The sequence below is a fragment of the Mycteria americana genome, chromosome 4 (assembly GCF_035582795.1).
Source record: "Mycteria americana isolate JAX WOST 10 ecotype Jacksonville Zoo and Gardens chromosome 4, USCA_MyAme_1.0, whole genome shotgun sequence".
Classification (NCBI taxonomy): Eukaryota; Metazoa; Chordata; class Aves; order Ciconiiformes; family Ciconiidae; genus Mycteria; species Mycteria americana.
Window position 1 is genome coordinate 43,135,631 of NC_134368.1, and position 12,207 is coordinate 43,147,837.

Genomic DNA, 12,207 nt, shown 5'->3' on the forward strand with positions numbered 1-12,207 from the left:
AGTCCCAAAACAACACTGTGTTCACTGTCTCCCAGCCTCACTTTATTACTGGACCATGCAGACCAGTAAGTTCCAATGTTTCATTATGCTGAGTTGCATGACACACTTTGGCTTCTCACTGCACAGTGTATACAGGTGATTGACAGCCGAGTTTGACGCCTGTCCTGACACTGGATGACTGTCCTCTGCTTATTGACATTATCCATATCCCCACCAGAGGGTTTCAGCTGAAAGGCAGAGCTTAGACGCTTGCTTGTATTCCTATTTAAATAAGTGAGCACACTAAAACCTAGCTCCTTTGTGCGGATGGTGAGGTTGGGGTGAGTTACAACTCAAAGTGTCCACTTAATTGTGCAGTGAAAACATGCTGCTAAATATCAGTATCAGTTTGCGAGCCAGTTGCAAATGCTAGCTGAATTTTTCTCACTGCAGCTAAAGGAACTGGAGCTGTTTTAACTTAGATACTGACAGATAGAAGAGTGGAATAAGGTAAACAAAAAGAAGTAGGTTTTTAAAACCTTTCTTTTAAAACCGAACCAAACCAAACAACCTTTTCATACCTTCACATCTTCCAATCAAAGAATTGATTAAGGTGTTATTTAAATTGGCATAGATAAATAGTGCAAAAGATTGCAAGGACATTTACTTAATTAAAAATGAGGCTTATTTTATAAACCAGACTTCAATTCAGCTTAAGTTAATTCAAACCAATTAGAACGGGTGTATTTCCTATATTTATATAAGTCTCTGGATACATCTGAAAAGCTCCTTATGATCTCCAAGTATGACATATTACCTGATATAGCTATTGGCCATATTATTTCAAGAAATTTTAAGCAGAACACACCATTAGCCACTATGAAATGATCTGTTAAGGAAAAAAATATGGTGCCATATGACTGATGACCATACCTTTCAAGAAGACTTGGAGATGATTATTCTAGTTGGGCAACACAAATTCTTACGATATCTTTGGTGTCAGTTTAGCAATTTCTGCTATACAGCGTTATTTTTTGTTTCACCTTCATAGAGAACTCATTTGCAGGCAACAATAAACATCTAAATGGTGACATAGGCATGGTTTAAACCTTCACAAGTTAATACAGCTCTTGGCTTAAATTTTTGCTTGTGTAAGCAAAGCTATACAATGGTACTACACTTCTATGAGCAACTTAAATTCTTTTTCTTTACACTAGCAACCAAGCTGTTTCTTCTTTTTTTTCTTTTTTCTTCTTTTTTTTTTTTTTTTAAGAATAATGTTAAGATGACAGAAGTCAAAAGTAAGTTCAACAAAGACAATAACAAATTGAAGTTGTCCCATAGTTTTTTAACATTTGGAAATGCCATTCTCACAAATACAGCATGTGTCAAAACACCAGGGTATCCAGAGCTCCGATTGGCTTACAATGATTTATTACAAGCAATAATTCTACATTCCTAGCAGTTGCTGGGGCAAGGCGGTGCTTGAGGCCTGTGCACATACATATTGGAATTAATGGAGCAGCAGCTCATGCTGCTGTGAACAGCTGGGGGTGCTTAACTTGTTTTTCTCCACAGAATTTTTGGATTTCATTTGTTTCTGGCAATTATGGAATGCAATAAAAGAGAGAATGGTGAATGAAGAGAAATGGAACTATGTAAAGCAGGAAAATCTGGACAACAAAATATGCTGGTCAACAAAATATGCTCGTCTGATGCTGTAGATAATTTATTTTTATATTTTACACAGTTTTACCTGTTCTCACCTCCCCCCAAATGCTTTATTTGATGTCAGTAAGAGTAAAGATAGCTGCGGGCATGTCTGCAAAATACATTAGGCAGCATGATACAGACCTTCAACCCCTTGCTGATCAAGTCTGCCTCAAAACCAGAAGGAAAAAAAAATAAGGGATTTTAGCTGGGACAGTGTGTTGCTAATATGGTCCTATTGTTTCTAGATATGTGCTATTATTACCTCTAGGGCTCTTAAAAAATGGCACTGCAGGAGGCTGCGAGGATATGCCACCCCTGGTTTGCACCTCCTCTGGAATCTTTCCTCCTGAAACCACTCTTGTACTTAAATTGTACTCACAACTGAAATTTATTTGTGCTAGTTACTGCGCACAGCTCTACAGCTCCAGCATATTCTTAGGGCAACCGATATGTTGTCACTTTTTCAGTTCTTAGCAAAATAAAATAAAAAAGAATAAAAGGAGCAGTAAAAGTAAAACAGTGCACTTGAGAACGGATTTTATTAGCGCTGCATCTGATTGCTGCAGAACATGCACACAGTTCTGAGCTGCTGTTGGGGAGCGTTCATTAAGATCAGAAAGAGGGAGGCAAAGATGGGTGTTTCAGCAGCTGAAGAGAGGCTGAAGGGCAGCTGCAGAAACTGGAACGTATGTGGTGCTTCATGCAGAGACTGCGGGTTCTGCAGCTGCTTAATTCCCTACGGAATGTCCCTTTTCTCATGAATATTCCTTTATTCACTGTATCTCCTCCAAAGGGGTTGGCAACGCCACATCACAGGATCCTGTCTAGTACTCTTCAGGGTCTAACTTGCTATCGCTTTTTAAGTCAGCTAAAGCTCTGAAATGATTGCTTATTGCTGGGGCATGTTTTGATTGCTCTCCTGTCTTCCTTAGGCTATTCAAATGAAGGCAGCAGCTGCATTTTGCCATTCACAGTCATTTATGCCTAAAGGCTCATGTTTCCTGTCAAAAGCTGGAACCAGTGATTGTATATGATTTTTGTTCTTTAGTTTAATCGTACATCACCGATATGTTTTCATAGCATTTTCCATCTAGTAATGACTTTATTGATCCATTCTTCAGTCTTTCATCTTTCCATGCATCTAAGCACATTGTAACAAACTTCAACTGATCATTTTGTACCTTAAATTGCACATAAATATATTATAGAGCTATTCAATAATCACTCAATATCAACAGGCTTACTATACAAGGGCCCAAGAGAGAGCCAGGCATCCTTAACTGTCGCTGGAAATAATCACAGCTAAAAAGGAACAGAACTAGGTTGCTACCGTCTGCTTGCAGAATCAAAATGGAAAGAAAAGAAAGAAATGAAAAAAATTAAGAAAACATGAAAGAAAAATAAGTCTATGACCACAACAGCAAACAGTAAAAAAATCTTCCTTTCTTAATAAGAATGTTAATTCAAGTGCAGTCGTTTTAACCTTTAAATTTATTTTTTCAAAACATATTTTTTGACAATTAAGAACTTTATGCTCTTACATTCTAGACATCCTCATCAAGATAAACTGTAATATCTAAATATACTTACATTCCTCTGATATACTGTCCTCTTTCTCTGATCGTTTTCCAAAGAATCAAAGATATTTGTGTTGAAATGAAAGCTTCTTCCACCGCATCCACGCTTTCAGTTTCTATCACATTCTACTGCTACACAGCCCACAGTGCTGGATTTCTAATATTGCTAATATCACTTCCATAGCAACACACTAAGATATCATAAACTTGGCATTATGGCTTTATTCCTAGATTAGGTCTAAGGAGGAGCTGATTTCAAAAGGCAGCTCTTATTAAACCATACATATACATAATAATCAAAAAGTAATTGCCAGTGGGATACAGATAATGACTTTCAGAGTATTGCAAGTCAGTCTCGCAAAAAAGTTGTTCCTCTTCAAATCTGACCAAGAACAAAGAACTTGTTTTCTTAGTGATGTTTAGAATATATTTGCCCAGCCATCCCTGAAGAGAGTAGCATATAATCACGGGTATTTAATTTCTAAGAAAGATAACATTACTTGTGTTTTTCACATGCTGGATTCAGTCCATTACACATTGGATTCAAAGCAGTGTAAAATAAGGGCAAAATTTGGGTCTATCCTTTGAATTGCAAATATTAAGGATCCACAAAGAACAGAATGAATGGATGAATAAATGAATGAGAAGGAATTCAACTTGAAAAACTGGCAAGATAATTTTATCAATAAATCTTTTTACTTTTAAGCACAAAACATAATACATTAAGTAGAACACATATCATTTTGGTCAGCATTCTGGCATATCTTATGATATATAATGACTAAGGGCAAATGGGCTCCACTTGTTACTTCCTGGCTGGAATCCTAAGTAAAATTGTAAAAGGAGGATAATGCAAGCAACCATATACAGGCTGTACTGCCTCATGCTTTGCAAATGGCTGAATATCTCAGAAATAAAAGATGTTATTTTGAGACTAACTAAATCCACATTCATTTTACTCTGTACACTTTTCATTGGCAGCAGTCATGATCACAGAGGAAAATATTTCTCCTCTATTGGTTTCAACACAAGCTTTTGTTGAGGTTCATCAGGAAAAGAGAAGGTGCAGATCTCTCGATTATGAAGTAGTGTGTGGAAAAGGAAGAACTATTGTCTATTTTTAAGGCATTCAAGAAGGTTCCTCTTCCAGCTCTAGATTAAAAAGGAAGGCTCTGCAAGCATGAATTCAAGGTCAAAAAGAAAAAGAAAAAAGAATGAGAAGCTTTCAGCAGAGAATACTTCAGGATCTGTACTAGGACCTGCTTTGTTCACTATATTCACAACTTGTCTGGGAAGGTGAAGAACGAAGTTTCACGATATAAGGTTATTTCGGGTAGTGAGAATAGGAGCCAACTGTGAAGAATTTGGGGGGGGGAGGGGGAGGGAAGAGTGAGCAATTGTAACATAAAATGGCAGATAAAATTAGGAGTAGCAAGATAGATATACATTGATGCATATGGAAAAAAAGCATCTGAATTTCACATAGAAAACAATGGACTCCATGCTTTCTCAGGAGTCGTGTCTTGGGGTTTTCACTACATCAACTCAAAGCTCAGTAGCAGTGAAAAAAATGAATCGAATGCAAGAAACAATAAGGAAAAGAGAAAATAAAAAACATTGTCATGCTGTCATGGAAATGCATGATGCACCCGTGTCTTGAATAATGTATGCAGTCAGGTTACAACTCAGTAAGTTTATGGAAGAACTAGGAAACCTCCAGAGAAAAGCAACTGGTATGACTTAAGACTGGGATTCTTCAGTCTGGAAAAAAGACAATTGAGAGGAAAAAAGATGAGCATCTATATATTATAAAAAAAGGTAAGAGAGGTAAAAGGAAAACGGTAATTAACAATCTTTTCCAAGAAGTATGTAAGATCAAATTAAACAAGAAGTCAGACAGAAAACAAATGTGGTTTGTTTGGTTGGGGTTTTTTTAACTGTGTGGTCACATGTTTAATTAATCTACAGAACTTCTTGCTGTAAGATGTGGATACTAAAATCTTATGTGGCTTAAAAAACCCCACAATTGAACAATGTAAGGGCTTTTTAAAAGCTGAGGAAATAGCTTGGCCTAATGACTAGCTGAGGCACAAATTGTTGTGGGCTGGAAGAAGTATGCTTGGGAGTTCAGGATAGCGTCCTGCCTTTGCCTGCCTCTTCTCGTCTCTGCCGGAGGTGGAATGCTTGGCTAGAGAGTCTCTCCTGGGCTGACCTTATGTAGCCACTCTTTGGTTGTTACAATCTGTCTTTTCCCTCCAGCACGCATCACTCCTCTTTGGTCACAGTGGAAGGATTGGAAGTGTTTTGTATATTTCTGAGAGAACAGAAAGCCCCTGACCTGGTCACGCAACCTTACCTGCACGGGCAGGGTAGGTTATCATCTTGCCTTAGCACACCATGAACTAGATCATCATCTGTTATTTGTAATTAAATAGTTCGAGATCAGGATGCTCACCTGTTTATTCACTTGTTTTCCATTCTATACCGTTTCTTCTGGGATTTAAATAATCATACCATTGTTGAACCAGCCCCACCGAGCAATTCAGATGAAAGACGGGAAGGAGCAGGGAGCACTCTGTGGGAAGACTGGAAGTACAGTTTCACAGGCTACAAGACTCAGTGGCCAGACCCACAGTGAAATCTCATGTGAGTCATGGCTTTTATAACACCCTGGACTGTCAGTGGTCAGTGTGGCTGGCATTTCCAAAGGGACTAATGTATTTTCCCATATGGCACTGGATGTCTCTATAGGCTTCTATGAAACTTTTAAATGCAGTTACATCATATATGTCCTGAATCCATTTTTTTCTATAGGAATCTGCCCCTGTACAATGTTAGAGCTACTTGCGCCAAGCTCATGTATTCAGGAAGTATACGGGCCGTTAGCCACCAGCCTGCGCTATAGCCGAAGATACAGTGCCAAGTTAATACAGAACTGGAGAGATACTACAGTTCGTGCTTCCTGTACTGCAGTCGCAGAGGAAGTATCTTTAGGCATCATGCTGCCTGGAAAGTGGGGTCTTGCGTGCAAGATCTGAATTTCAAGTTCTGCCTTACAAATTGGAGCCAGAGGAATCATTTGGTAGGCAAGACAGAACCAAGCCCCAAGTTCACGTTTATCTAGTCTATAATTTGTCCTTCTTCCTTCAGGGTTGAAACCAACAGACAACGCCTTCCTTCTTTCAGGAAAAAGAAACAGTGATTGTTCACTGTCGGGACAGCATATTGGTTAACCATTTATTAAAACGTGACAAATAAGTTTTTTTAACAGTTAGAAACCTTTGGTTTAATATCGGAAGTGTATGGGACAGACTTGTTATTTGAAACTCACTGAAACCAAGTATAACCTAGAAAATGTCCTGGAAAAGGGAATTTCCACTTACACATGGTATTAACATTAATTGCTTTGGGTTGCAGTTAGTATTTTGGGTGAGGAAAAAGAAAGTGATTTTTTTTTTTCCAGTGTTCCTTCAAAATAAATATTTTCACGTGACAAAGTGAGAACATGAATTAATGAGCAGGATAAAAAATGTCTTTTTCCCAGTCCCTTATTTCTGTATCCTCTAAGGTCTTTGTGATATTTGGTTTTTTGCTTTTCTGTGTTTATAATTTAATATGCCTGTTATAATTTAAACATGCCTTTACATACATGCAAATCTTTGAGTGGTGTGGTAAAAGTGATCTTTCTTTGAATTTCAAATGCTACATGAGAAACACTTTATAGTTCACTTCATTACATTTTACACATTTAGGAAATTGTATAAAAAGTATTGTAAATGTGACAGACCAGTTTGAAATACCATTTCTTACTGAACAGTATTGTTGCTTGGTAAAAGTACAAGTGCATATTCATGGTCTTTTTCTTTTCTTTTCAAAATGAAATCTTAAAAGATTTTTTTCTATCTACACATTCACAAACACATGGATTAACTAACTTGTTTCTCCAACTAAAAGTAGGAACGTATTCTGGCTAGATGACAAAGAAATATCTCTGGGGCTGAACTTCATTCTCCACTGAGACACTATACGTGGTCTTGGATGATGATGTTCCAAGGAAGTTCTCCTTTTACTTGCCTGGGAACCAGATCAAGATCTAAATCCAACGCACTGAGTACACTGATTTACCCAACTGCTCCAGAGTCACACCACTCTAATTTAGGAACAAGATGATGTTCCTAAATATGACAAAATTCGAGAACTAGAGAGAAAATGAATCCGCAAAGACACTCAGGAAGGTGCTGAGCATCCAAAACTGACACTGAATGCTCAGAGGCTAGTCACTAGTTACCGGTTCCAACAGGCACTCAGTAAAATTATACTCCTTGGCATTAATTCAGCAGAAGTGCAAAAATACTGGTTATGTAACTTTGGTTTTGTGGTTCGTTCACCAGAACGAATGGCTTGTAATGGACTGTAGTCATTTTGAGATAATACTGTGGTTGTACTTATGCTATCTCCATTTACCATGAGGTCAATGCTATTCTAAAATATGCGTTTTTTTCTTAAAACCAAGCAAAAAGGGAGGAAAATCACTGCATGTACTTCTTCAGTTCTTCTACTTCACACTCAGTACAGCTCTCTTCCTGCCTAAGGTGTCAAGTACTGGCTCTAGTTTGACAGAACTCCTTAAGCATATTTTGAGTAGTTTTGTGGACAAAACTGTTTTACAGATAAAAACATGGGTTTGCTATGTGGCTGAGATCAATTTTGAAAACAAAGTGATTTGTGCTAGATAAACCTTTTGCATGGCTCTCATACATGCACCTTCAAATGCACAAAAATAGGACTCTCCCTCCTGAATTTCACACAATTCTATTAGCTATTGTCTCTTGCCCTTCACTAGAAGTTAGCTACCACAGGATAGTAACAGGCTCAATGCCACACAAATTACCATTTCATATTACTATTAAAACATTGTTTTCTCACCAAGAATAGTTTAACACAATGCAGAAATAAGTTAGAAACATATTTTTTTGAACTTTCTTAAACTAATATGTATCCCCAGTGACATTTATACAGTAAACCATGATATAGTCTTTTTCTTTTCCATTAATCTTTGCTGGTTATTTGTTGATTCTGCAATATCCAAGTGATAAAAGTCTGTTTCCTGTATGAACTTACATTATTTCACCTAAAATGGTCATGACACTCCTTTGCTTAGCAGTTGAAAAGTCCACTACAATAACTAATTTATCGTGGTATTTGTCACTGATACCAAGACAGTGTTGTAAAAGCTGATACATTTACAGCTTTCCTTCTTTTTCCTGAAGAGGCAATTTCCCCCCCCAAATAGCTCAATACCTATTTCCCCTTACTAACAAAATGAATGAGAAGACAGGTGGATAGATGAAATAAAACATCCTGCAGATGATGAATACCCTGACAGAACAGCTTATTTAAAAACCACAAGCAGATTTCAAAGCATTGGCTTTAAAAATAGACCCAAACAGAATGAATGAGCTAAATATTTCAACTCCTGCAATTTATATTTGTTTTAAATATTTTGATGTAGTTTTCAGTTCAGAATGATTTTTCTCTATTTCTATGATAATGGAAATTGTAATGAAATACTTTATCTACTTTAGTGAGAAGGCTCATCTTGTCTGACTGGCTTTTGATAAATAGCAGGAGCACAGACTGGAAAAAATTGAAATAACTAATAGATAAACTTACTTCTATCTGGAACCTTGTATGAATCTTGGAACTAGAAGCTCTTAGTGATATAGTTGTCAAAAGATCAAGTCATAGAAAAAGTTTCTCCAGTTTTCTTTTGCTCAGAACAGTCGTTTTTCAGTATCTCATAAGAATTTTTGGCATGTTAATATAGTCATCCCATACACCCAAATTCCAAGCCCAAATTCCAATAATGTTTTCTAAGTCAGGTACAGAGTCAGCAGCTGCTCCTTTAGATGAATCTAAACTTAAAAGTTATTTTTTTCCTAATATTGGGCTATAAAAGACACCTCTTGCCATGTAGGATAAAAATCTTTTTCAGATACACCTATTGCAGTCAATAAAGTACTTTTGCATATTGCTGACATAGTAATCCTTAGTAAGATCATAATGTGTTTTAGAGGTAGCATATCTCACATTGCTATGTGTGATATGCATGCCTTAAAATGACTGCAGTTCAGTTTTCTTCAGTGGTTTACATTTTTGTAATAAATACATTATTTCTACTAAGCATATTTTATATGCTGTTTAACTATTAAAAAAACTACGATGATAAGACTAACTAAGCCCATTTGGTGGTAAAAAATATATCTGTTGATGAATGCAAGAAAGCACGGAATGAAGAAGATAAAAAAGGAAACAGCCAGCATGCTTCATGACTACTCACTTGCTTCTATTTTTTTAACTGAGGTCCACTTTCCAGTATCAAGTTCCATTCTGTACTGGATCTGCATGCGGAGAGAACTGATAGTGTGCGAAAACAACAGAGGACAGCAGCTGGGGATGCTTAGTGTAGATGAGAGAGTTGCACTCATGCTGCCATTCTCCAAGCCTGACCAGCCTTGGAGACAGCCTTGGAGACCAGCCTTTCCACAACAGTTGGAAACCTGGAGGGCTCATTTTCCAAACAGAGATGGCTAAGCAAGTACAATTCAAATTATGTGCCTTATTTTCGAAAATATTTGGTACTAACATCTGTATACCTTACCAGAAATGGAATATTAAATACAGTATTTTTTTTTAATTAGAGTAAGTCATAAGTACAAAGTAACTGCTCTGTCTACAGTACCATGTAGTATGTTAACACGTTATAATCTGAACATGGTTCTGGTGGGGTTTTCAAAATAATTTTGTACCGGTCTGTGCTACCTCTACCTTCATTACTGACCCACATGAAACAGATGTGGCCCAGAGCAGAATAATTTTGGAAATTCTACGTTTAGTCTGAAAAAATAATAGATAAGTATTTGTAATGAAGGCCTTCTTTTCCTAAACACGGGTGCATAAGTAGAAAACTTCAGTTTTGATACATATTCTATTTTTAGTTGTAAAAATACACAGATTGTTCAATTTTCATTAAAAATTCTTATATTTTCCTCATAAACTAAGCCCAGAGTTATATAGGGAAACTGTTGTAAATGAACTTGCAACACATCGTTTGGAAAAACAACCAAAAAACCCCCCTAACAGGATAAAAATAAAAGTAGCTAAATTAAATCACTGACATTATATTAATAAATAATATAAGCACTGAAGACACAGTAAAAATGGCTTTAATACAAAAATTATATCCACTGCTATTCTCAAGTAATTTTCTAAGTTTTTAATACAGCTACATAAATGAAAGAAAGAAACTTAAAATTCAGTGCTATATATAATATATAGCACATGACTGGATATATATCTTTGATGTGATAATATTGATACCTTTGTTTTCAGCTTCATTCATTCATCTCCCTGATGAAAAATTCTGGATGCTATAATTTACAATCTGTCAAGAAGATTCGTGGATTAAATTAGATTTGTAGAAGTTGCCTGTCTCTTGCCTGCTTAGCACAAAAAATTTACTCTCATGAGAAAACCTTGTGGCTACTTTACAGTTAGTCATAGCTGGTTATCTTCTACACAGAAAAGACACTATATGTACTTTGTACTACATTCAGAATTTTATTAAATGTCACTATTTGGAATAGCAAAGACATACTTAGCTCTGAAATATTTACTAGTGGTTCTTTGGTTTTGTTTTTTTTTTTTTAATAGCTGGAATGTACTTACCTCTTTAGGATTTAAAGTCCATGACCTATAGGGACACTCCAGAATTTATAGGAAGAGAGTTACCTATTGCCTACATGATACAACATGCCTTTGTGGGACAAGTCATCATTCGGGCTTCATCATTTGTGAGTACTTCTATGCATTAAGAACAGTAACGACCATGAGAAAAGCGGAAAGAATAAGAAAAGGTGAATTCTCTAGCCCCAACACACAAAAGCTTTGATTAACTCCCATATACGTTTTCATGTGTCATTGAATTTCTTCACCTAGAAAACTAAAGTAATAAAATACTAAAGGAGAGGATGTACTCACAGTAGTTTTCATTTGGGCAGAAAAAATTTGCAATGAATGCTCGCCAGTACACACATTCTTGTAAAACTTCTTTACCAGTTTGGCAAGGTAAATAGGTTCACAACGTTAATATCAGAGAACCACCAGGGTGTTGGTAGCTTTACACAAAACAAAATGTAAAAAGGAGGGACTTCAGACATTGCAAAGCACAAGTTAGGAATCTGCATGGCTATGATTCAGTTCAGTAAATACCATATAGTACTATATTTAGAAATGGGAATATTTACCATGAGATTTCCCTAACTGAAGCTAAAAGCTATATAACCAATGTTTCCTACTGAGAGTTTCAGCAATATGTGCACAACCATGCAGTTAGTGCCTAGTAAAAATAGAAAGATTTTGGCTGTGAAACAGAGAATATATTTTTCTACCAGAAGAATGTGCCCTGCCACAGAAAAAAGAAATGAACTAGTGAAAATAAACCCATAAATTAACTCTAAAATTTCAAATATAAAGCCATTTATATTATACCAGCTCGGTGTAATACAACAAAAAATTGCCGGCAGCAAAATTATTTGTATTACTATTAATTTGAACCTAACCAAAATATCTTTGTTATTCAAGTTCATAAACAAATATTTAAAGAAGTTGAAGTGTTCCCTTCTGACCCAAAATTTTAGCCCAAAATACCACATGTTCTAGAGAATATGAAGGCATGAATATGAAGGTTTTGAAAACAACTTCATGTTTTTCACTGAGTGATTGTAAGGAATGAAGTACAAAGCTCAGAGATGTAGTAACACAACCACTTTCTTCATGATTGATTACTGATAAACTTGAAATCTTCATGATCAATGATATGAAATCCTAAGTAGAATAATTCTAAATTTGATCTCTCTGAACTACAGTGGATACTGGT